Source organism: Phyllobates terribilis, unplaced genomic scaffold (genome assembly GCF_046119375.1).
Source record: "Phyllobates terribilis strain yellow unplaced genomic scaffold, ASM4611937v1 Scaffold_8__6_contigs__length_399053987, whole genome shotgun sequence".
NCBI lineage: Eukaryota > Metazoa > Chordata > Amphibia > Anura > Dendrobatidae > Phyllobates > Phyllobates terribilis.
Window position 1 is genome coordinate 190,423,324 of NW_027362768.1, and position 25,090 is coordinate 190,448,413.

Here is a 25,090-nt window from a genome sequence, read left to right on the forward strand (position 1 = left end):
GTAGCTTAACAAGACAGTTTTAATGCCCCTTGGAAGCGACGTGGAGGTCGCAGTAGCGTAACAAGATGGTTTTAATGCCCCTTGGAAGAATGGTGGAGGTCGCAGTGGAATAAAAAGACAATATCAATGCCCCTTGGAAAAGTGGTGCAGGTCGAAGTAGCTTAACAAGATGGTTTTAATGCCCCTTGGAAGAATGGTGGAGGTCGCAGTGGAATAAAAAGACAATATTAATGCCCCTTGGAAAAGTGGTGGAGGTTGATGTAGCTTAACAAGACGGTTTTAATGCCCCTTGGAAGAGACGTGGAGGTCGCAGTAGCTTAACAAGACGGTTTTAATGCCCCTTGGAAAAGTGGTGGAGGTCGCAGTAGCTTAATTAGATGGTTTTAATGCCCCTTGGAAGAGACGTGGAGTTCACAGTAGCTTAACAAGATGGTTTTCATGCCCCTTACTGCCATGCAGTACGGCATATTAAAAACATTATTCCAATTATTGGGGAGTGGGTCTCCCATAGTTTTTGCCTATGCCTTTCAAGCAAAAGCTGCCAAAAATTAGGACGGAGGAACTTGCAATGCTGGTAACACGGACCACGGTCACCCTGGTGGTATAGTGGTTGTGGAGGCTGAGCATAAGGAGAAGAGCAAAATACAGCCGAAATGAGGAAGCGTAGACCCGTGTGTGGGTGTGAAGCGGTGCATGAGAATACACCTCCCGAAATAACACAGTGAATTTGACTTTATGTTACTCTGCTGTCATTTGGTGGTAATGAGAAGTCTGGCCCAATCCAGCCCTTATTCATTTTGATAAGGGTCAGCTTGTCAGCATTGTCAGTAGACAGGCGAGTGCGCTTATCAGTTATAATTCCCCCAGCGGCACTAAAAACACGCTGAAATAACACGCTAATGGCAGGTCAGGACAGGACCTCCTGTTAGAACTCTCCTGTTAGGTTTTTTCTATTATGCTGGTCACATGACCGTTTTTGCCTATTTAATCCTGCTCCGCCCTTCTGGTCTTGCTGGACTTCATTGTAATTTCTACTCTTAAGCTAGCCAGGTGCTTTGTTACCTTTCTCAGTCAGTTTAGCTAGGTCTTTTGACCTCTATGTTCTATGCTGTTTGTTTGTCTTTTTACTGCTACAATTTCTGCTAGGAGGTGTCCATCTTTCTCCCAGTCCCTAGTTCTTGTAGGGATCCCTCCCTCACATCTATAGGTCTTCGTTCAGACTAGCTGAGGACTTTAGCGGGTCTGATCGCAGGATCAGGTTCCCCGTTACATCGTAGGGATCTAGCTTAGTTCTATTGTAGGGACAGATCTCCTGTCTTTCCTTAGTGCTTGTAGCAGATCATAACACCTCCAAGGCGTACAGAGCGAGTTCATTCCAAGTGTCCAGCTTGGATACCCAATAATTAAAAGACACAGAGGGATCACGGAGGACGCTGGTACGGTCGGCAAGTTACTACCTCACCATCTTTTGAAACTTTCCACTCCTTGTGAGAGTACCCCTCGCCTCAGGGCCTGTAAGCTGGGCGGGTCTCAGAAAACTGTCCCAGAATGTTGACAGTGTTCCCCTGCCTCTGCTGGATTGGAGTTGCCTCTCTCTCGCCTGTACGCCATGGTTGGTCAACGAACTGTGACCTCTGCAGCTAGCGTGTTCAGATGGGAATTTTTTTAACAGTTCTGCAGCAAGGGCCTTCTGGTACTGCCCCATTTTTGTAGACCTCTCCACCTCAGGAATAAGAGAGTGAAAGTTCTCCTTGTAGCGGGGGTCTAAAAGTGTTACCAACCAGTAATGACTGTCACCCAACATTTTGACAACGCGAGGGTCACGGTTAAGGCAGCGTGGTTATACCAGCAAACGCTGCATTACAGTTCTGTGTGCTCCTGCTGGTCAAATTGCTAGACTTTTCCCCCGGTCTCAGGGGCCAGGAAAAATCCTTTTTTTTTCATCTAAATCCTGTATTTTTTTTTCCCTCAGTCAGACTGTACAAATACGCGTCTTATTAACCTTTTGGTATTCCACCCCCCCGCCAAAAAAAATTGAGTGTGTCTGTGACTGTTCAGACACCAATAGATCTGTTTAAAATATTCTGGTGTAGGCCACATAACTAAAACTGTGGTTTTGCAGTTCAATGGTTCAAATCTCAGTATTATCCTGCTTTTGGCCTTTTTCCGTAAAAAAAAACAGTAAGGGTATGTGCACACGATGCAGAAATGCTCAGGATTTTTTCCTGAGCGTTTCTGCATCTCTCTGGCAGGAAAAAACGCATGCGGATTGTACATGCGGTTTCCTGCCAGGGACATGCGGAAATGAAGCGGTCTTCACTTTCATTTTCGCATGCGGGTTGACAAGCGCTTCCCAAGCGATTTTAGCATCACTTGGAAAGTGCTTGTCAACTTTACACTATATAAATCCATGCAACCGGCATGGATTTATATAGTATGTGAATGTCAAAAACTAAAAAATAAATCTATACTTTACCCTCTGATGGCCCCCGGTGTCCGGCTTCGCTCGGTCCCGGCTGCCGGCAGTGAAGACTTTAGGACCTTCCGACGTCAGCGTCACGTGACCCGTCACATGACTCTGATGTCAGCGAAGGTCCTTCTTCATTCAACCCCGAAGTGCCGCGAACCAAGCAGGAGCGCTGCGCGGGCCGTCAGAAGGTGAGAATATATATATTTTTTATTTTATTCTTTTTTTTTTAATGGTACCTGGGTCTGGATGAGAGTCCTCTCATCCACACCCGGGTACCATCCGCACATTAGACCGCATGAAAAGCGCATCAACATATACAGTGATGCGGATTCCATGCGGTCTAATGCAAGTCAATGGCGGCAAAAGAGCAGCGTTTCTGCAAAATTAATTGACATGCTGCGGAATTTTCCGCATCATGGGCACAGCACATGCGGATTTCAATTGGGGAACATTGCTGCCCTTCTACCATGCGTTTTTCATGCGTTTCCGCGGCGTTTACGCAACTGCAAAAACGCCGCGGAAACGCATGAAAAACGCATTGTGTGAACTCAGCCTAATAGTGTCTCCCTGACTGTTCAGACACAAATATATATGTTTAAAAGATTCTGGTGTAGGCCAGAGAAATAGAACTGTGGTTTTCCTCTTCCACGGTTCTAATCTCCTTTTTATTAACCTTTTTCCATTGATAGTGCGAGTGTAAGCTATTTTACTTCCTTTACAATGGGCAAGGCGTGTGGCAAGGGACGTGGAACTGGACGTTCTGGTGATGGTGCGTGTAGAGGATGGGGCCGTGGCCAAGGTGAAAATGTGCCACAACCAACAGCCACATCTTCTCGCTCCCACTTCTTGACCGAATTACTAGGGAAGCACCCTACAACACCAGTATTGCGCACTGATCAGTGTGAACAGGTTATTAATTGGATAGCAGATAATACTTCCAGTTACCTGGGCACCAACACCTCCGGTCTGTCTTCCACATGGTCAAGTTTTAGTAGCCGTGAGTCTCGACCGCATACGCCTCCTCATTCTGATGCTCCTTCCTCCCACCACGCCGAGTGTCGTCAGACAGCAACTGATCCCACACTTGGACACTCTGAAGAGCTGTTCACTGGTCCATTTCCATATTTGTGTCCCTCGCCTGCTCCGCTTGAAGTGGTGGAAGAGGAGATCCCATGTAGCGATGCCCAAATATTTGAACAGCCACGGCCAGAGGAAGTCGACGCTGGCAATTTGTCACAAGAGGTGGACGATAACGAAACACAATTGCCACGAAGTGAGGAGGAGGATCGTGGTGCACAAGTGGAAGAGGAGGAGGTGGTGGATGATCTAGTTACTAACTCAACGTGGCAGGAGGACACGCAGAGCGAGGCCAGCAGAACACAGGGGGAGGGAGGCAGAGTACCCCAACAGACAGGAAGAAGCAGTGTGGTGGCCGCACACAGAAGGCGGGCAACAGTTCCCCGTAACACCAACACGAGGGACATTGCCAGTACAACTGGTAGGTCTTCCAAAGTCTGGAATTTTTTTAAAGACTCTGCTGATAACCCCAAAAAGGCCATTTGTACCACCTGCCATGCCAGCATCAGCAGGGGTGACAAAACTACCAGCCTGACCACCACCAGCATGATCAGGCACATGGCAGCAAAGCTCCCGACTTCGTGGGGCGAACCGCAGGGTTCACGACCAGAGTCAGCGGGTGTCACCACTGCTTCTTCCGCTGTTGTGCGTCTAAGAGAACCCCCTGTTGTGTGTGCAAGGCAATCCCCTGTCCATACTGCATGCAAAGATGCCCCCTCCTCTCAGTCTTTACTTGTTATGGCAGTTTCTCAAGAAACAGCATCAACGTCCACATCCACGTCCCACCTCAGAGTTCAATTGTCCATATCCCAGACCTTTGAACGAAAGCGCAAATTTGTTGCCAGCGCCCCACAGGCCACAGTCCTAAATTCGCACATTTCATGACTGCTTGCGGTGGAAATGCTGCCTTTTAGGCTGGTGGAGAAGGAATCCTTCCGCAACCTTGTGGTGGTGGCCGTCCCTCGGTACTCGGTCCCCAGCCGACACTATTTTGCCTGGTGTGCCATCCCCGCACTACACGTGTCCCAAAACATCTGCCGTGCCCTCAACAACGCAGTTAGTGGGAGAGTCCACCTGACAACGGACACGTGGACAAGTGCTTGTGGCCAGGGATGGTACATCTCCCTGACGGCACACTGGGTAAACATAGTGGAAGCCGGGACCCAGTCGGACCTTGGGACAGAACACATCCTCCCCACACCGAGGATTGCGGGCCCTATGTCAGAGTTGCCCCCACAGTGTACAGCTCCTGCGAATCATCCTCCTCCTCCTCCTCATGTTCAGCCTCCATCTCAGATATCACCACATCAGTTACAATCTGGAAGCACTGCCGTACTGCCTCAGCCAAGCGGCAACAGGCTGTGCTGAAACTCATAAGCTTAGGTGATAAACCTCACACTGCTTGTGAGTTGTGGACAGCTGTGAAAGAGCAGGCAGATCTGTGGCTGAGACTGCTGAACCTACATCCAGGCATGGTCATGTGTGACAATGGCCGTAACCTGGTGGCGGCTCTGAGGCGAGATCACACACGTACCATGCCTGGCTCATGTGCTTAACCTCGTGGTTCAGCGGTTTCTTAAATCGTACCCCGAGTTGCCAGATCTGCTCATCAAAGTACGCTGCCTGTCAGCTCATTTTCGGATGCCGGCTACAGCTTCCGCCGCCCTTGCTGTGTTGCAGCAGCGTTTGCAGCTTCCGGCACACCGACTGGTGTGTGATGTCCCCACACGTTGGAACTCTACCCTCCACATGTTGCAAAGGATTTGTGAGCAGAAGAGAGCAGTTGTGGAGTACCAGCTGCAACAAGGCCGTCTATATTCAGGCCAGACTCCACACATAAGACCTCAGGAGTGGACCTGGATGTTTGACATATGTACCATCCTGACAAACTTTGAGGAGTCCACCAAGATGGTGAGTGGCGATGACGCCATCATTAGCGTTAGCATCCCACTTGTCTGTCTTTTGCAATGCTCTCTGCAGAGAATTAAAGAGGAGGCATTGCAGCCAGAGTATGATGAGATGGATCAAGAAGCCATAACGGCCGATTACACACAGCCCAGCCTCATCTCATCCCAACGTGCATTGGGGGACAATGAGGTAGAGGAGGAGGAGGAGGAAGATGAGGAAGAACAGGAGCTGGTGTCATGCGCTGTAGTAGGTAGTACCTGTACAACTGTCATGCCGTCGGTTCAGCGTGGGTGGCCTGAGGACAGGGGCGAGGAGGAGGAGGAGGAGAGCATGGTCAGTCGTCATCTTGGTGAGGACACGGATGTCTTGCCCATTACCAGTCTGGCACGCATGGCTGACTTTATGTTACGCTGCCTTAACCGTGACCCTCGCGTTGTCAAAATGTTGGGTGACAGTCATTACTGGTTGGTGACACTTTTAGACCCCCGCTACAAGGAGAACTTTCACTCTCTTATTCATGAGGTGGAGAGGTCTACAAAAATGGGGCAGTACCAGAAGGCCCTTGCTGCAGAACTGTTAAAAAAATTCCCATCTGAACATGCTAGCGGCAGAGGTCACAGTTTGTTGACCAACCAAGACGTACAGGCGAGAGAGACGCAACTCCAATCCAGTAGAGGCAGGGGAACACTGTCAACATTCTGGGACAGTTTTCTGAGACCCGCCTAGCTTACAGACCCTGAGGCGCGGGGTACTCTCACAAGGAGTAGAAAGTTTCAAAAGATGGTGTGGGAGTACCATGCCGAACGTACCAGCGTCCTCCGTGATTCCTCTGTGCCTTTTAATTATTGGGTCACTTTAATTAAGCTGGTCACTTGGAATGAACTTGCTCTGTTTACATTGGAGGTCCTGGCCTGCTCTGCCGCTAGCGTGTTATCGGAGTGTGTTTTTAGTGCCGCTGGGGGAATTATAACTGATAAGTGCACTCGCCTGTCCACTGACAATGTTGACCAGCTGACCCTTATCAAAATGAACAAGGGCTGGATTGGGCCAGATTTCTCATCACCACCAAATGACAGCAGAGTAACACAAAGTCAAGTCCACTGTGTTAATTCGGGAGGTGTATTCCCATGCACCGCTTCACACCCACACATGGGTATACGCTTCCTCATTTCGGCTGTATTTTGCTCTTCTCCTTATCCTCAGCTGCCACCACCACTATACCACCAGGGTGACCGTGGTCCATGTAGCCTGCATTGCAAGTTCCTCCATCCTAATTTTTGGCAGCTTTTGCTTGGAAGGCATAGGCAAAGACTATGGGAGACCCACTCCCCAATAATGGGAATAATGTTTTGAATATGCTGTACTGCATGGCTCTTGTTTGCCAACATTGCAAGTTCCTCCGTCCTAATTTTTGGCAGCTTTTGCTTGGAAGGCATAGTCAAAGACTATGGGAGACCCACTCCCCAATAATGGGAATAATGTTTTGAATATACTGTACTGCATGGCTCTTGTTTGCCAGCATTGCATGTTCCTCCGTCCTAATTTTTGACAGCTTTTGCTTGGAAGGCATAGGCAAAGACTATGGGAGACCCACTCCCCAATAATGGGAATAATGTTTTGAATATGCTGTACTGCATGGCTCTTGTTTGCCAGCATTGCAAGTTCCTCCGTCCTAATTTTTGGCAGCTTTTGCTTGGAAGGCATAGGCAAAGACTATGGGAGACCCACTACCCAATAATGGGAATAATGTTTTGAATATGCTGTACTGCATGGCTCTTGTTTGCCAGCATTGAAGTTCCTCCGTCCTAATTTTTGGTAGCTTTTGCTTGGAAGGTATAGGGAAAGACTATGGGAGACCCACTCCCCAATAATGGGAATAATGTTTTGAATATGCTGTACTGCATGGCTCTTGCTTGCCAGCATTGCAAGTTCCTCCGTCCTAATTTTTGGCAGCTTTTGCTTGGAAGGTATAGGGAAAGACTATGGGAGACCTACTCCCCAATAATGGGAATAATGTTATGAATATGCTGTACTGCATGGCTCTTGTAAGGGGCATTAAAACCGTCTTGTTAAGCTACTGCGACCTCCACCACTCTTCCAAGGGGCATTGATATTGTCTTTTTATTCCACTGTGACCTCCAAGTCTCTTTCAAGGGGCATTAAAACCGTCTTGTTAAGCTACTGCGACCTCCACCACTCTTCCAAGGGGCATTAAAACCGTCTTGTTAAGCTACTGCGACCTCCACCACTCTTCCAAGGGGCATTGATATTGTCTTTTTATTCCACTGTGACCTCCACCTCTCTTCAAAGGGGCATTAAAACCATCTAGTTAAGCTACTGCGACCTCCACCACTCTTCCAAGGGGCATTAAAACAGTCTTGTTAAGCTACTGCGACCTCCACCACTCTTCGAAGGGACATTGATATTGTCTTTTTATTCCACTGTGACCTCCACGTCTCTTCCAAGGGGCATTAAAACCATTTTGTTAAGCTACTGCGACCTCCACCACTCTTCCAAGTGGCATTAAAACCATCTTGTTAAGCTAATGCCACCTCCACCATTCTTCCAAGGGGCATTGATATTGTCTTCTTATTCCACTGTGACCTCCACGTCTCTTCCAAGGGGCACTAAAACTGTATTGTTAAGCTACTGCGACCTCCACCACTCTTCCAAGGGGCATTAAAACTGTCTTGTTAAGCTACTGCGACCTCCACCACTCTTCCAAGGGGCATTGATATTGTCTTTTTATTCCACTGTGACCTCCACGTCTCTTGCAAGGGGCATTAAAACCATCTTGTTAATCTACTGCGACCCCCACCACTCTTCCAAGGGGCATTAAAACTGTCTTGTTAAGCTACAGCGACCTCCACCACTCTTCCAAGGGGCATTGATATTGTCTTTTTATTCCACTGTGACCTCCACGTCTCTTCCAAGGGGTATTAAAACCGTCTTGTTAAGCTACTGTGACCTCCACGTCTCTTCAAAGGGGCATAAAAACCATCTAGTTAAGCTACTGCGACCTCCACCACTCTTCCAAGGGGCATTAAAACCGTCTTGTTAAGCTACTGCGACCTCCACCACTCTTCCAAGGGACATTGATATTGTCTTTTTATTCCACTGTGACCTCCACGTCTCTTCCAAGGGGCAGTAAAACCATCTTGTTAAGCTACTGCGACCTCCACCACTCTTCCAAGGGGCATTAAAACCGTCTTGTTAAGCTAATGCCACCTCCACCACTCTTCCAAGAGGCATTGATATTGTCTTCTTATTCCACTGTGACCTCCACGTCTCTTCCAAGGGGCACTAAAACTGTATTGTTAAGCTACTGCGACCTCCACCACTCTTCCAAGGGGCATTAAAACTGTCTTGGTAAGCTACTGCGACCTCCACCACTCTTCCAAGGGGCATTGATATTGTCTTTTTATTCCACTGTGACCTCCTCGTCTCTTGCAAGGGGCATTAAAACCATCTTGTTAATCTACTGCGACCCCCACCACTCTTCCAAGGGGCATTAAAACCGTCTTGTTAAGCTACAGCGACCTCCACCACTCTTCCAAGGGGAATTGATATTGTCTTTTTATTCCACTGTGACCTCCACTTCTCTTCCAAGGGGCATTAAAACTGTCTTGTTAAGCTACTGTGACCTCCACGTCTCTTCCATGGGGCATTAAAACCGTCTTGTTAAGCTGCTGTGACCTCCACGTCTCTACCAAGGGGCATTAAAATCATCTTGTTAAACCACTCTGAGCTCCACAGCTCTTCCAAGGGGCATTGAAATGTTGTTTTAAATTACCTCTAACCTCCTCGACTCTTCCAACAGGCATTGCATTTCCTCCTAATTTTAGTCAGCTTTTGCTTTTCAATGCATAGGCGAACACTAAGGGAGACCCACTCTCTAATAATGGGTAGAAGGTTTTTAGTACGCTTTAATCCACGTCTGTTTCAAGGGGCATTGCAGTTCCTCATAATTTTTGGAAAGCCTTCCATTCACTGCTTAGGCCAACAGTGTACAGGAGACCCAGTTGCTATAAATGGAAAAAACGGTTTAGTTAAGGCCCTCTGACCTCCATGTCACTTCCAAGGGGCATTGGAGTGCCTCAAAATTTTTGGTAGGCATTGCACTCACTGTATGCCCTATAACTGTGCAGCCGAACCGCTCCTTTTGGTACAGAAACATATCCTTCAAGACATGTGTGGTTGACTGGCCTGATACTGATGTGAATGGTCCCTGTTCCTCCTGCTCTTTCTCCTTTGCCACCACCTCATTCATCATTCATCACCTGAAGCTTTGTTTTAATGGGAGTCATAGAACTGGGATAGTAGCAGGAAAACATCAAGCAATCCTCGGAGGAGGAAGGATATCCGCCAAAACGCTGACCACCTCAGGCCTAGCCGCTACTACATACATGCGCTTACATTCCAAGGAACAGAAAGCTAAGGAGATGGATGGCCTCATGATCATGAATAATTTACTCGTTGTGTAGGAGGCTGACCACTGCTGCTGTCTACCTTCTGAACTTTGTGTTGAAGCCTGATTGACCCAGCACCCGCAATCCTCTATGTCTGGAGGACGTGTTGCATCCCAGTGTCCAACTGTGTCCCGGCTTCCACAATATTAACCCAGTGTGAAGGCGTCAGTGAGATGGACCATCCCTGGCCACATTGACTTGTCCACGTGTTTGTGGTTAGGCTGTCCTTCAAATAGGGGCGGCTGAGGACCATTTATGGACACCCGGCTGCCCCATGGCAGCTGGGGACCGAGCGTGGACACCCGGCCGCAGAGCGGCTGGGGACTGAGTATGGATACCAGGCCGCCGACGCAGCCATGACGCAGCCATGACATGGTGGCCAGATTCCCCCTCCACATGCCTAAATGCCCAATTTCAGGTGCAAGCAAGCAAGCAGTATGGTTTTGCAGCCTGGGGGTGGGTGGGTGGCAGGCTGCATACTTGCGCTTGCATTGCAAGGAATGGGGAAAGTACAATTGAACACTGCCCTGGGACAAGGACTTGCACGGGGATAGTTGCAAGTCTGCATCTTCTGATGCGGCAAGGATCACTTCTGATGGGCACACTTTTAGGCAGTGACCTGGGTGTCAGAGATGCTTCCAAGGGTCTTCCCCATGCTGTCCCCATGTCTTTTCAGCACTGTATGCATGTGTCACACAGCACATGGCCAGATAAGGTTGTAAAATGTTAAAATTACATTTCCCGGTAAATGCATTTGTCACGGTTGAAAGCAATACAAAAGTGCAAAAACGCATAAAAAATGCTACTTGTGAACATAGCCCAAGGTGTGGAGGAGTATTTTTGCTTTTGGTTATTTATCTTACCTTATACACAAATGTAGCACCCCGAGGACTCGGCTGCTACAGGGGTATTGCACCTCAAACCAGAGGTGTGGTATTCCACTCCCGGGTAAGGATGGAGTGTGGGACCGAGCTCAGTTAGCTGCATGCACTACACTCATCCCATTTCCGGGGGACAGAACAACGGTACTCCCACTAGGTAGATGTGCAGGTATGACAGCGTCTGTCCCTGGCTGGAGTGGGAGGGGGGGAGGAACATCCCAGTAGTGTAGGAGCAGACAGGGGAGGGACTCTGGGCATAGGAAGGAGCCCATTGGGTGCTAGTCACCTGGGCTCGGGTGTCAGAGGGAGTATAAGAGGTGGGCACCATCTTGAGACAGGTTGTTGAGTCTGAGGAGAAGCTGAGGGAGAGTTCAGCCAGAGAGGGCTGACAGGGAGCTGTGGCTCCGGCTGGGCCCAGCTCCAGGGCCAGGCCTGAAGCGCAGAGAAAGAGGAAGAAGAGGAAAAACCCAGTGAAAGGCCCAGAGACACAAGCAGAGGGAACCCTGAGATCCCACAAGTGAACTAAGACGGGTGAAGGGTTGGCAGAAGAGGGTACCGGATCCCAAACTGGTAGAGGCTAAACATCCTTAGCCAGGAACCGGAGGTCGTGGACAAGTTTTGGCGCGACCCCTCACCATATCCACCAGGAAGGCAAACCACGCATAGGGTCAGGGAAGCCGGGAAAGGTTTCGCCACCAAAAGACCCGAGGGAGCCGGACAAAGGTGGGTCCCTGGTGAGGACGGCCCGTAGGAAGGAATAGAGGGGAGCTCGGGACCACGCTCTGGAACTGCCTGGGGGTTGGCCGAGTCCCGCACCTGGTGGACGCAGCACGGCTCGGGTGGTCACTGCTGGCCGAAGTGACCGGAGCAACACCTGTGAGTAAAAACCTTGAAACTGCACCACACGTCTCTGAGCTTCCTTGCTGCACCATCACTACCACTATCTTCCACATCTGCTGCCCTGAGGTCATACCCCTCCCGTTGGGGGTCCTACCAGCTACGCTGCACAACCTTACCACCGGCCTCAGCGGTCTGCCCTGCAGCGGCGGCTTCATAGCCGCATTCAACGGGTGGCGTAGTCGAACATTCTAACATCTACTGCTAAAGACTGCCGCTCAGTTTGACTTCCTGGGCACGGACCGGGTCACCGCCACGAGACTACTACCCCCATCTGATCCGGCTCCGGGTAAGCCCCCGTGCGCGCGATGCCGCACGACACAGCAGGCCCAGGGGCGCGTCACAAGTCTTTACCCTGGAAAGGAAATTCCTCAACATATTTCACAGGAAAGCAGTTTCAGTTTCGTTTTTGAACTTTTTTCTTGTGAGCCTGTAAAAGTGGCTTAATACCTCTGACCACGTTGTTGACAGCAGTGACCTGAGGGTCAGAAATGCTTCCAGGGGCGATCCCCATGCTGTCCCCATGTCATTTGAGCACTGTCACTATCGTTTTGGGCACTTTTTAGGCTTTCTACAGACTGCCGGGGGTGCCGCTGAAAAAATGCTCGGGTCTCCCATAGTCTAACATTGGGCTCGTTGCTTGGGTCGAGCACCCAAGTATCACGGTAAGCTCGGCCCGAGCTTCGAGCACCCGAGCATTTTAGTGCTCGCTCAACACTACTGATAACACCTCTATATACAGTAGATAACAGAGGATCCACCATTCACAATAAGTGATGTCACAGCCCACCTTTTCCTCCTGTACAATGACTTGTAACACCTATATATACAGTAGATAACACAGGACTTTCTTCCCCTGATATGCAATGACTGACTACAGTAGATAACACAGGATCCACCATTCACAATAGGTGATGTCACAGCTCACCCCCTCCTCCTCCTGTACAATGACTGATAACACCTCTATATACAGCAGATAACACAGGACTCACTGTTCTCAATAGGTGATGTCACAGCTCACCTTCTTCCCCTTCTATACAATGACTGACAACAGTAGATAACACAGGATCCACCATTCACAATAGGTGATGTCACAGCTCACCTCTTCCTGTACAATGATCCCTGCACAGGTCTCAACACATGCTCATAAAATCGTGAGGCTATTATACTTATTGTTCATGTGGTTGCTGTAAATCCTATCTCTAGATGCTATTAACAGAACATTAGATAAGATGTTTGTCCCCATAATAATGTACTGAACATGGAATAAAAATAAAATAATTAGAAAATAAAAACATCTATTAAATGTGAATCACGACTTGGTTTTACTCATTAAAGCATAATGCTGTGATACATTTCCTTCAAAAGTGTAGAGAACAATTACTAACTTAGTTGTTTATGGCAACTGGTTGTTGTTTGAGAGAGGAAAAAAACAAAAGGAAGGAGATGTTCCCAAATAGAATTCACACATTAAAATATCTTCTATACAAAGAAAGTAAAAAATAAACAAAATGTTGAGCTCTTGATTCTCACTAGAGAATTTAGACAAATTTAGATGAGTCTTTGACTAAATGAAATATTACTATATAAAGAGCCAAGGACAGAAAGTAAGCCCCTCCGAGGACTGTCCTTCATGAACCTAAGCGGAAAGACTTGTTTTGGCCTAGTGAGAGAGAGAGCTGGTTGAAGATGAAGATGAAAAGCTCCAGCGGAAGAGATTCTGATTGTTTTAATTGTGTTAATTGGATATTTCTTACCGGAGTCCTACAAGAAAAAGGTCGTACAAATAGGTTGTTATGAATGTTTATAAATGTTATACCAATTTGACAATGACAAATTTATATATACAGTTACTAAGCTTTAACCACTGTCTGAGAATTGGTCAGATTGACCAATTAAGACGAATGTCGAGGACAACATTCAAAAAGGAGGGAAGAGTGTAACATGCAGAAGTAGTGCTGTTGCTTCAAAAGAGAAGCCGAAGAGAAAGGTAGTGTGTTATCTGTATCTGACAGAAGGCAATTGAACAGGATTTAGATCAGGAGAGAAACTAAACACAGGTCAGATAAACTCCCTGAACTTACAGCGCATAGTATTATCAGGCAGGAAGATAAGGACTGGAAAGAATTGTGTCACAGGGATCATCTCCCTCATCAAACCCTCCCCCCTCCATCTCCATGCAGAATAAAGAATGCTGTGTACTATTGTGTCCTTGTGAAGGAAAAGCCTGTGGTTGTGTATGCATAGAAGTGTGCTGCTAAGATATCTAATCTATGGTGAATTATTCTACTGAAGTGACTGTGACGCGCCCCCTGGGCCAGTGCTGTAGTGCGGCGCGCATGCGCGCAGGGAATACCCGGAGCCGGATCCGATGGGGGTAGTAGTCTTCGTGTGGCGGTGACCCGGTCCGTGCCCAGGGTGGTCAAACTAGGTGGCAGTTATTGGTATGATGGTATTAGTGTCCGACTACGCCACCCGTTGAATGCGGCTATGAAGCCGCCGCTGCAGGGCAGTCCGCTGAGGCCGGTGGTACGGATGTGCAGCGTGGATGGTATAACCCCCAACGGGAGGGGTATGGCCTCAGGGCAGAGGATGAGGTTGATGTTGGGAGTGATGGTGTGGATGTCCCAGCACTAATGGTGCGACAAGGAAGCACGGAGACGCGAGGGTATAGTTCAGGGTCTTTACTGATGGTACAAGGCAAATTCCCCCCGGGAGTACTGGCTAGTAGTTGGGGCCTTGTTAGTCTGCGAGTAAGCCGGAGTTCCCCTGGCCAGGTGGAGTTGTAGGCCTTCCCGTTAGTCTGTACCCTTCCTGGCTACCCTGCTTTCGGCGGTTACAAGTAGCCCACGTCCCTGGGTATACCGTGTGGTGCTCACCCGTATGGCTGGTGACCTGGGGCCTCCTGTTAGCCTCCGCTCTGGGATGGCGGTGCTGGTCCCTTCGTTGTGACTGAGCCTCCGGGCTTTTATGGCCAGAGGACCTGGAATCCCCTGCCGGATGGATTCTGCTGCTGGGTATATCTTAGTCCCCACAGCCTCGGACTCCTGTGTCCGGTTTTAGTACCTTCTCCCAGGGCGAGCTCTGCACAGCTCCAGCCCCTGGCGTTTCTCCTTGGCTCCTACAGAGCTCCTGATGTCTATCTGTCCCTGTTTCTGCGTGTCCAGACCAGACTCCGTCTCTGTCTGGAACTCCTCTCTCTAACCCTGCTTCAGCCCCAGTTTATGTAGGGGAAGTTCTTCCCCTCCCAGGACTGGGCAGGAGGTGTGGCATGCTTAGGATTCCTGCCCAGGAGACCTCCCACCTGCTCACAGACGTAATACTGCTATTACTGTGGAAACCAGACCCCTGGGGTGCCACATTCCCCCCTAGTGAAATTTAGTACTCCCGGACTAAACATAACAGGGTATAAACAATAACAATTAAATACATGAGATGGTCACGGCGTGTCCGTAACCGGGAAGCAATAAGGGTGTCCATTTCACCAAAGAACAGGGAGCCGTAACCAGGTAGGGGTCTGTCCTGCCCCGAGTCTTTAACAGTCTGTAGTCCATTCCTGGGTTACGCTCCAAACATATTTACAACAGAGTTCCGGTTACTCACTGTCCATAACCTGTCAGTCCATATAAAGAAATCTGCAACTGAAAAACATAATTAGCAACGGCTACAACAAAACAGGTAAACATAAAATAGTTAAAGCAACTAGCCAACTTAGATTCTCCAACGTACGGGCATCTGGCCTCTGGTAACCCTAGTGGACCTACGGAGCTCACTAACTGGTCCTGCACTACAGGGTGTAGGAGGTGTTATGGGCAGGCTGGGCAGCTTTCTGCGCACTCTTTGGCTCACTAGGGGCACGGCAGGCTCACTACTAGCAGAGGGTTGATCCTCCTGTACTGCTGGTGTGGACTCTTCTGCTTCTTGGGCCGGCTGCTCTTCCAGCTCTACTGGTTCTTCTGTAGGCACTTGCGGGGCTGGCTGGAGAAAGGTGAGGACGGGTACCACGACAGCACCGTTTACTTGTGTCCAGGACCGGGGGAAGTCTCCGAGTACAGTCCTGATCATTTCTTCCCTTTCCTCTGCGGGTCGAGGGTTTTCTTGATCTTCTTCTTCAGGGCTTTGCAGCTGCTCGGGACACTTCTTCAGGTGGTCTCTGGAGACAACGGCTGTGGTTTCTCCTCCATCCTTACTGATCACGCAAATCTTTGGGTTCTCATGGCTTGATGGCAGTACGGTGTACGGGTCCTTCTCCCACTGGTCGTCCAACTTGTGGAGCCGTCTTTTCCTCTTCAAGACCTGCTCTCCAGGTACCAGGGGAACAGCGGGAGCATACTGATTATAAGCCCTCTCTTGCCTTTCTCTAGCTTGAGACAGACTTCGCTCGACGCTCTCCTGTACTTTCCGATACTGCTGCTGCCGTTCTGTATCCCAGTCTGCCTCTGGCGAGGTGTCCTCGGGCGTCAGGACTCCCATATCCAGGTCGATAGGCAGCTTACCAGGTCTCGCTCTCATTAGGTAAGCCGGGGTACAGTTGGTAGAACCTACAGGGATGTGGTTGTATAGGTCCACTAGATCAGGCAGCTTCTCAGGCCACATACTGCGTTCTTCCAGGGGCAATGTTTTCAGGAGGTCTATCACCACCTGGTTCATCTTCTCACAGAGTCCATTAGTTTGTGGGTGATAGGGCGTTGTTCTTATCTTCGTGCAGCCATACAGGTTGTAGAACTCCTGGAAGACTTCCGCTTCGAAGGCTGGCCCTTGGTCTGTCAGCACTTGGTCCGGGTACCCGTGTGGACGGCAGAAGTGCTGCTGGAAGGCTCTAGCTGCTGTTTGAGCCGTTAAGTCCTTGACCGGGACCACCACCAGGAACCGGGAGTAATGATCTACGATTGTGAGGGCGTAGACATACCCAGATCTGCTTGGAGCCAGTTTCACATGGTCCAGGGCTACCAGTTCCAGTGGCTGTCGGGTGATGATGGGCTGCAAGGGAGTCTTCTGGCTGGCACGGTCCTTCCTTCTTAGGTGGCACGGTACACAGTCTCTGCACCACCTCTCGATGGCTCCTCTCATGCCTACCCAGTAGAACCGTTCACGCAACAAGAACTCCAGCTTCTTCCACCCGAAATGTCCTGCTCCGTTGTGGTACGCCTCCAGAATCATAGCTGCGTCTCGTCTGGGGACCACTACCTGCCAGGTCAACTCATGCGTTCGAGAGTTAACCATTCTCCGGCACAACTTCTCCCTGTAGAGTAACAGCCTACTTTTCTCCTTCCACAATTGCTTAGTCTCCTCTGGGGCGTCTGGGTCCAGACTGGCATCGGCTTGGGTCAGCATTTCCTTCACCAGGCGGACTGCAGGATCACTGTCTTGCGTCTCCGCCCAGTTGTAGTGGGGCAAGGGATTGAACGTCGCGGAGCGCCTGTCCTTCACACGGCTGGAATACAGGGTAATCCCATGACGGTGGAACGCAGGGAGCTCAACTTCTTCCAGATCTTCTGGATCTTCCCCTACGTCCGGTAAGTTCGGCATTCTAGACAGGGCATCCGCGTTGGCATTTGAGCGTCCTGCCCGGTATTTGATGGTGAATTCAAAGTTGGACAGGCGAGCCATCCATCTCTGTTCCAGAACACCGAGCCTTGCAGTGTCCAGGTGTGTCAACGGGTTGTTATCCGTGTACACGATGAATTTGGAGGAAGCAAGGTAATGCTTGAAACGTTCGGTCACTGCCCACACTACTGCCAGGAACTCCAGCTTGAATGAGCTATAATTCTCAGGGTTCCTCTCGGTGGGTCGTAGCATTCGGCTGGCGTAAGCGATTACCCGTTCTTTCCCCTGCTGGATCTGGGACAGTACGGCTCCTAGCCCGATGTTGCTTGCGTCCGTGTGGAGGATAAAGGGCTGGCTATAGTCTGGATATGCCAGGATTTCATCCCCCGTGAGGGCCATCTTCAGCTGCCAGAAGGACTCCTCTTCCAGCTTTTCCCACCTGAAGGGCGGCTTCTGGTTTTTGGCTTTTCGAGATTGACCTATCAGGAGGTCCTGCATAGGGGCTGCCATTTTGGTGAAACCGGGAATGAATCTTCGGTAGTAGCCTACCAACCCGAGGAACTGCCGCACTTCCTTTATGTTGGAGGGTCTTGGCCAGTCCTTAATCACGGTGATCTTATCAGGGTCAGGAGCCACTCCGTCAGCACTCACCACGTGTCCCAGGTATTGCACCTTTGGTTTCAGGAGATGACACTTGGAGGGTTTCACCTTTAGGCCGTAGTTTGCCAGAGCTTCGAACACTTCTGCCAGGTGTTTCAGGTGGTCCTCGTAGGTCTTGGAATAGACGATGACATCGTCCAGGTATAACAGGACCGTCTCGAAGTTCCGGTGTCCCAGACAGCATTCCATCAACCGTTGGAAGGTTCCTGGTGCGTTGCAGAGCCCGAACGGCATACAGTTAAATTCACTGAGACCCATCGGGGTGGTGAATGCGGTCTTCTCCCGGTCTGCCTCTGCTACAGGAACCTGCCAGTACCCGCTAGTGAGATCCAAAGTAGAGAAGAAGTTAGCAGATTTTAATGCAGCTAAGGACTCTTCTATCCTTGGTAACGGGTACGCATCTTTGTGTGTGATACGGTTGACCTTCCTGTAGTCTACACACATTCTCATAGTGTTGTCCTTCTTTTTCACTAAGACTAGTGGAGCTGCCCAGGGGCTACAGCTGTCTCTGATTACCCCAGCCTCCTTCATGTCTCTAAGCATCCCCTTGGCGTGTTGGTAGTGTGCAGGGGGTACGGGTCGGTATCTCTCCTTTATGGGAGGATGGTCTCCCGTGAGGATGTGGTGTTCTACCCCCTTTACTCGCCCGAAGTCTAACGGGTGTTTACTAAACACTCTCTCGTACTCTTGAACCACCCGATAGACTCCTTGTTTCTGGTGTGAGGGAGTGGAGTCAGTAACCAGATGTAGTTGCTGACACCAGTCCTCCATTGGTTTCTTAGAGCCGTTACCTTCCTCTGGCTGAGATGGAGGCAAGGGTTCCACGGCCTGTACAGAATTCTGGTTTATGGTGAACAATTTAGCTAGCGTGGCATACCGGGGCAGGTGTACTTCTCTCTCACCGATATTTATGATGCGAACGGGCACCCTCCCATGGTGTACATCGACCACCCCCCGTGCTGTCAAAATGGTGGGCCTACTGTCTGAGTAGACGGGTTCTACCATTGCTTGGTAGTCTCTACCTCTTAGACCAATAGCTGCCCGGCACCAAATCATCATCTCACTTTTTGGGGGCATGGCAATAGGGAACGGGTCACACATTCTCACGCTACCTATCTCACCTCCAGATAGTTCCACCTGTTGCCGCATCATCAGTGCCCGGATCTCTTTTTGGAGCACACGCTGCTGGCCGGAACTGGCGTTCTTGGCAACCTGCTGTAAAATGAGAATCACCTCTGCAAGACAATTTTCAATTACATTGGTTCCCAGGGTGATTCTAGGGTGACTCTCATGACGGTCTATGTCCACTATAATCAGTCCTTGTGCCGCCAGTTCGACTTTACCGATTTTAATGGTCACCTCCTTGAATCCCACCTGCGGCACGGGCTGACCATTGCTGGCGATGATACTCAGGTCGTCGTCTGGGTAGCGGGTTATGTCCGAATCATTCCAGTACTGCTTGAAGAGCACGTACGGGATGGTGGTGACCTGTGACCCAGTGTCTAGTAGGGCACTCATAGGAATGCCATCCAGTACCACAGGCAAGATTGGACGTCCCCCTACGTATTTATCACGCCAGTTTGATGGGCCTGATGGTCTTATGCCTGGGGGTTGGCCCTCTACCCCAGGTTGTGCCCGTTTAAATGACAGTACCTTGCCACATGTCCGGGTTGATTGCAACGGCGGCAAATAGGTCGTCCGTCCTCGTTATATCGATCGCTGGGTCTTCCTCTGGCCGGTGGGGTCCTCCTTGGTCGGCGCCACGGGATGTCCTCCGGTCCGGATGCCAGCTCGATCTTCCCTGCAGTAGAAACCTGTAAAGACTGCACAGTTCGGGTTAGCGCGGCAACGCTTTTAGTTAGCTCTTGGACCTGATGGTGCAGGTCTGTAGCCGGGTCACTGTTTAAAGCCTGCGCATCAGCTCCCACAGGCCCTGCAGACAAGGGCGCCGTCTCCTGGTGATAAGTGATAGCAGGGCGCCTGTGGGTCACAGCGCCACCTGGTGCCGGTTCTCAGAGCACCCGGATGGCTCTGTCCTTGAACTGTGCAAAGTCCAGGTCAGGGTCCTGTAAGGCCATTGCCCGCAACTGGGTTCGGTGGGCATTGCACAGTAGACCCTCAATGAATTGTTCAGTCAACAGCTTATCTTCATTTCCCACGCTGTCAGGGTCTGCCTGCTTAATGGCTCTCAGGGCCTCTTGTAGGTTTAGAGCATAGTCTCTTATACTCTCATGTGCCCGTTGTTTGCACCCATAAAATCTTAGTTTTATTTCGGCTGAGGTGCGGGTGTCAAATGTGTCTTTCAACCGGGTTAGTATGTCTCTGACAGTCCTCTTCCTCCCAGGTTGCCAGGACTTTACCTCCCTTTGGGCTGCCCCGATTAATTGGGCCACCAGGATGCTCACTTTTTGCGCCTCCGTGAGGGGATACACCTGGAAGAGGCTATCCAGCCTTTCTCTGAAGTCATTTAGGGTATGTGACTCCCCTGAGTACTGGGGTAGCCAGGCTGCCCCCGGGATACAGGGCATGGTGAAAGGTATGACCGCAGCAGCGGTGGCGCTGGCGGCGGCTGTGGCGGTGAAGCTCTCCTCCGTATCCGACATCCTCCTCCCCCCTAGTGGACCGTGGCCTACCTTGCGATGATCCTCTTCCGTAGGCCGCGGCTCCGCAGTGGATCGTCAGGGTTGAGGACCTTCCGTCGCGCTCCTGTGACGTCGGCGTCTGCTGGGCTCCTTCCAGGACCTTACGCAACGTCCGGACGTGAGGCGGGGCTTCAGTTCTCGCGGGCTTTCGGAGTCCACGCCCCTCTTCTTCCCGCACGGCGCCCTCAAGATGGCGTAAAATGGCGGGAAAACTCCACGGATGGCGGGAAGAAGGCAGAAGATGGCGTCGGATGGCGGGAATCGGCTCCAGATGGCGGGAAACGACTCCGGACGGCGGGAAACTTCACCACAGGTAAGTATAAAAGTCTCTTTTTTTTTTTTTTTTTTTTTTTTCAGGCACGCAGTACCCGGTGGTTGCGGGCACGTAATCCTGCCGACTACGCCAAAATTGACGCGCCCCCTGGGCCAGTGCTGTAGTGCGGCGCGCGTGCGCGCGGGGAATACCCGGAGCCGGATCCGATGGGGGTAGTAGTCTTCATGTGGCGGTGACCCGGTCCGTGCCCAGGGTGGTCAAACTAGGTGGCAGTTATTGGTATGATGGTATTAGTGTCCGACTATGCCACCCGTTGAATGCGGCTATGAAGCCGCCGCTGCAGGGCAGTCCGCTGAGGCCGGTGGTACGGATGTGCAGCGTGGATGGTATAACCCCCAGCGGGAGGGGTATGGCCTCAGGGCAGAGGATGAGGTTGATGTTGGGAGTGATGGTGTGGATGTCCCAGCACTAATGGTGCGACAAGGAAGCACGGAGACGCGAGAGTACAGTTCAGGGTCTTTACTGATGGTACAAGGCAAATTCCCCCCGGGAGTACTGGCTAGTAGTTGGGGCCTGGTTAGTCTGTGAGTAAGCCGGAGTTCCCCTGGCCAGGACTGAACCTCCGTAGTATGCTAGAAATGAAGAGTCAATTGACCTTGCAACAGCTGAAGATGATTTTAAAAGGGCACTTATAGTGTAAGAGAGTACTTCAGAATTGTTCCACTGACTCATTAACCTCTCACAGAAAAATAATGAATCACCCCAAAGTTTCTTGTTTAGAGCAATTGAACTAAAGGATAGACTGTTGTTTGCATCCAGAGATGTAGAAGGGGAGGAGAAGTTTGATGCTGGACTAGTCACCAAGAAGTTCTTGAGATCATTGGGAACGTTTTAACCAGACATTATTGTCGATGTTGCGCACTTTAACAGCTGACGAGAAGAAAGACTGGAAGATTTCTCTGTCAAAAGTGGTACATGCCTATAACTAAACAAAGAGCGATGCAATGGGTTACTCACCCTTCTTCCTATTGTATGGATGATCGCCAAGACTGCCAATCGACATCATGTTCAATACTCCGGTGTCAAAGACTTACAGAACGTATCCGGAGTATGTTCGGAAATGGAAGGAACGGATGGCAGAGGGATACAACATAGCGTTCAAAGTGGTTACGCAAGGACAGAGCAATAGTAAGGAGTACGAAAATGTTATTGAGCAGAATTGGCATCGGGAAGCCGGGTGCTAGTCAAGAACGTACGTGAGAAAGGTGATCCAGGAAATCTTTGTTCGTACTGGGAAGACAAGGTGTATGTGGTCGTAAAGAGGAAAGCCGATGACAGTCCAGTGTATGAAATCCGACTGAAAAGAGAGGACAAGAAAACCAGAATAGTCCATCGGAATTTATTACTACCCTGTGATTATCTCCCACCACAACAAGACTTCCCAGAAGCAGACCGACATCGACCGAGATCGACTAAGGGATCACCACAAACTGAAGCTCCAGAGGTGGATAGTGACCTTGAATGTTCAGATGAGGAAGAGCACATGGTTGTATTTCTCGAGCCGGCAAGGAGAGGGACGTACCATCCTCAAGAGAGTGAACTAAGTCCCGAGGCTCCAGAGTTTGTATCAAAGAGTACAAATGAAGTCCAATTCAGATCTGATGATCAAACACACCGGTCACTGAAGAGACCGATCGACACTTAGGAGCAGCAGAATTATTGCAAGACCAGGTGAAAATGGATGATTCAAGAGAAGTACAGGAACTTACAGAGGCAGTTCCAAGATCATCTGAGGAAGTACAAGAAATGAGTGCGGAAGAAGAAATTCCTGTAACCGAAGAACCCGTGGTATCTGAGGAACAACCCACCAGGAGGATGTCGACTCGAGAAGTGAGGAGGCCCGTGATGCTGACATACGAGACACTTGGAGAACAAAGTCAAGTGCCAAGGACTGTCGACTGGAAACAGGTATCTGTGCCTGCGGACCAGGTAAGCTCACTTGAGTGGTATTCAGCACAGAGAGACAGTATGGACAATGTTACCGGGTGGAAAGACTTGTTTTGGCCCAGTGAGAGAGAGAGCTGGTTGGACAACTACGAAAAGCTCCAGCGGAAGAGATGCTGATTGTTTTAATTGTGTTAATTGTTTATTTCTTACAGGAATCCTACAAGAAAAAGGTTGTAAGCATAGGTTGTTATCAATGTTTATAAATGTTATACCAATTTGACAATAACAAATATATATAGTTACTAAGCTTTCACCACTCTCTCAGAATTGGTCAGATTGACCAATTAAGACGAATGTTGAGGACGACATTCAAAAAGGAGGGAAGAGTGTAACATGCAGAAGTAGTGCTGTTGCTTCAAAAGAGAAGCCGAAGCCGAAGAGAAAGGTATTGTGTTATCTGACAGAAGGGAACTGAACAGGATTCAGATCAGGAGAGAAACTAAACAGGTCAGATAAACTCCCTGAACTAACAGAGCAGAGTATTATCGGGAAGGAAGATATTGACTGGAAGGAATTGCGTCACAGGGATCATCTCCCTTATCAAACCCTCCCCCCTCCATCTCCATGCAGGATAAAGAATGCTGTGTACTATTGTGTCCTTGTGAAGGAAAAGCCTGTGGTTGTGTATGCATAGAAGTGTGCTGCTAAGAGATCTAATCTATGCTGAATTATTCTACTGAAGAGTAGAGATGAGCGTTGTTCTACTCGAACTGTTCGCCAATCTCAAATTCGAGCTGTTTTGGGCGGTGTTCGAGCCGTTCGGCGAACACGAACAATTTGAGAAAAATTCGGCTGTTCGAGGTTATGTTCGATAACTGTTCGTGCACCAAAATCATAACTGGATTTTTTCTCAGTAATGATGAAAATTAATGTTAATACGCAGTTTGAGTGTACAGCGGGGTGGGGGGGGGGCAGGGGATGGATCTCTGCAGGAACAATGAAGATCTCCATTTTTTTTTTCTCTTTCCCGCATTTACAGTGGGGAGGTGCAATCTGTCAGCCTATCAGCAGCGCACACACGGAGCGAAGTGCTTTTTTTCACACAAGCAAGGGCATGTGTCATTGGCAGTGTATGTCACATGTCCTTGCCCTATAAGACCAAGCCATTTTCCCCGTCGCCACCATTTTCTCACTGCTGCAGCTGCGTGTTAGACGGCACCGCTGTTGCTGTGTGCGCTATACCTTGTTAATTTCAAGCCAATTTTCGCACAAATCTACAGATAGCTTGGGAGTAGGGAATAGTTGTGATTGCAGTCCTTTTAAGGACTAGGTTACAGCATTTCCTACGACTTTTATCAGGCAGGTCTGTGCTCTTAAATAGATAGATTGTGGGAGTAAAGACTAATTGTAATTGGAGTCCTTTTCAGGACTAGGTTACATCAGTTCCTATCAGTTTTTGCCAGGCAGGTCTGTGCCAGTGCTGTGCAAGTTTTTTTCACAGCATTTGGCTGAATCTAGCAAAGCTAATCTTTTTTGGCCTATTGCAGAGTGTGTTAGTCAGTGGAGTAGCCTATCTGTGTTGCAAGATATACCACCTGTGTATAGAATACCAATTTTTTTACTGCACCTAGTGAAGTAAAATCTTTTGGGCATAGCATCATTCTATTAGTCCATCTATACTGACCTCCATCAGGTTGCAAATTGAATATAATTTTTTTCTGCATCTAGCTCTGAAAAAATATTGGGCTTCTAGCTGTGTGTGGGACTTGTTGTATTAGTCCATCTATACTGACCTCCATCAGGTTGCAAACTGAATATATTTTTTTCTGCATCTACCTCTGAAAAAATATTGGGCTTCTAGCTGTGTGTGGGACTTGTTCTATTAATCCATCTATACAGACCTCCATCAGGTTGCAAACTGAATATATTTTTTTCTGCATCTACCTCTGAAAAAATATGTGGCCTTCTAGCAGTGTGTGGGACTTTCTCTATTAGTCCATCTATACTGACCTCCATCAGGTTGCAAACTGAATATAATTTTTTTCTGCATCTAGCTCTGAAAAAATATTTGGCCTTCTAGCAGTGTGTGGGACTTTCTCTATTAGTCCATCTATACTGACCTCCATCAGGTTGCAAATTAAAAATAATTTTTATCTGCATCTACAGTACCTCTGAAAAAATATGTGGCCTTCTAGCTGTGTGTGGGACTTGTTCTATTAATCCATCTATACTGACCTCCATCAGGTTGCAAATTGAATATAATTTTTATCTGCATCTAGCTCTGAAAAAATATTTGGCCTTCTAGCAGTGTGTGGGAC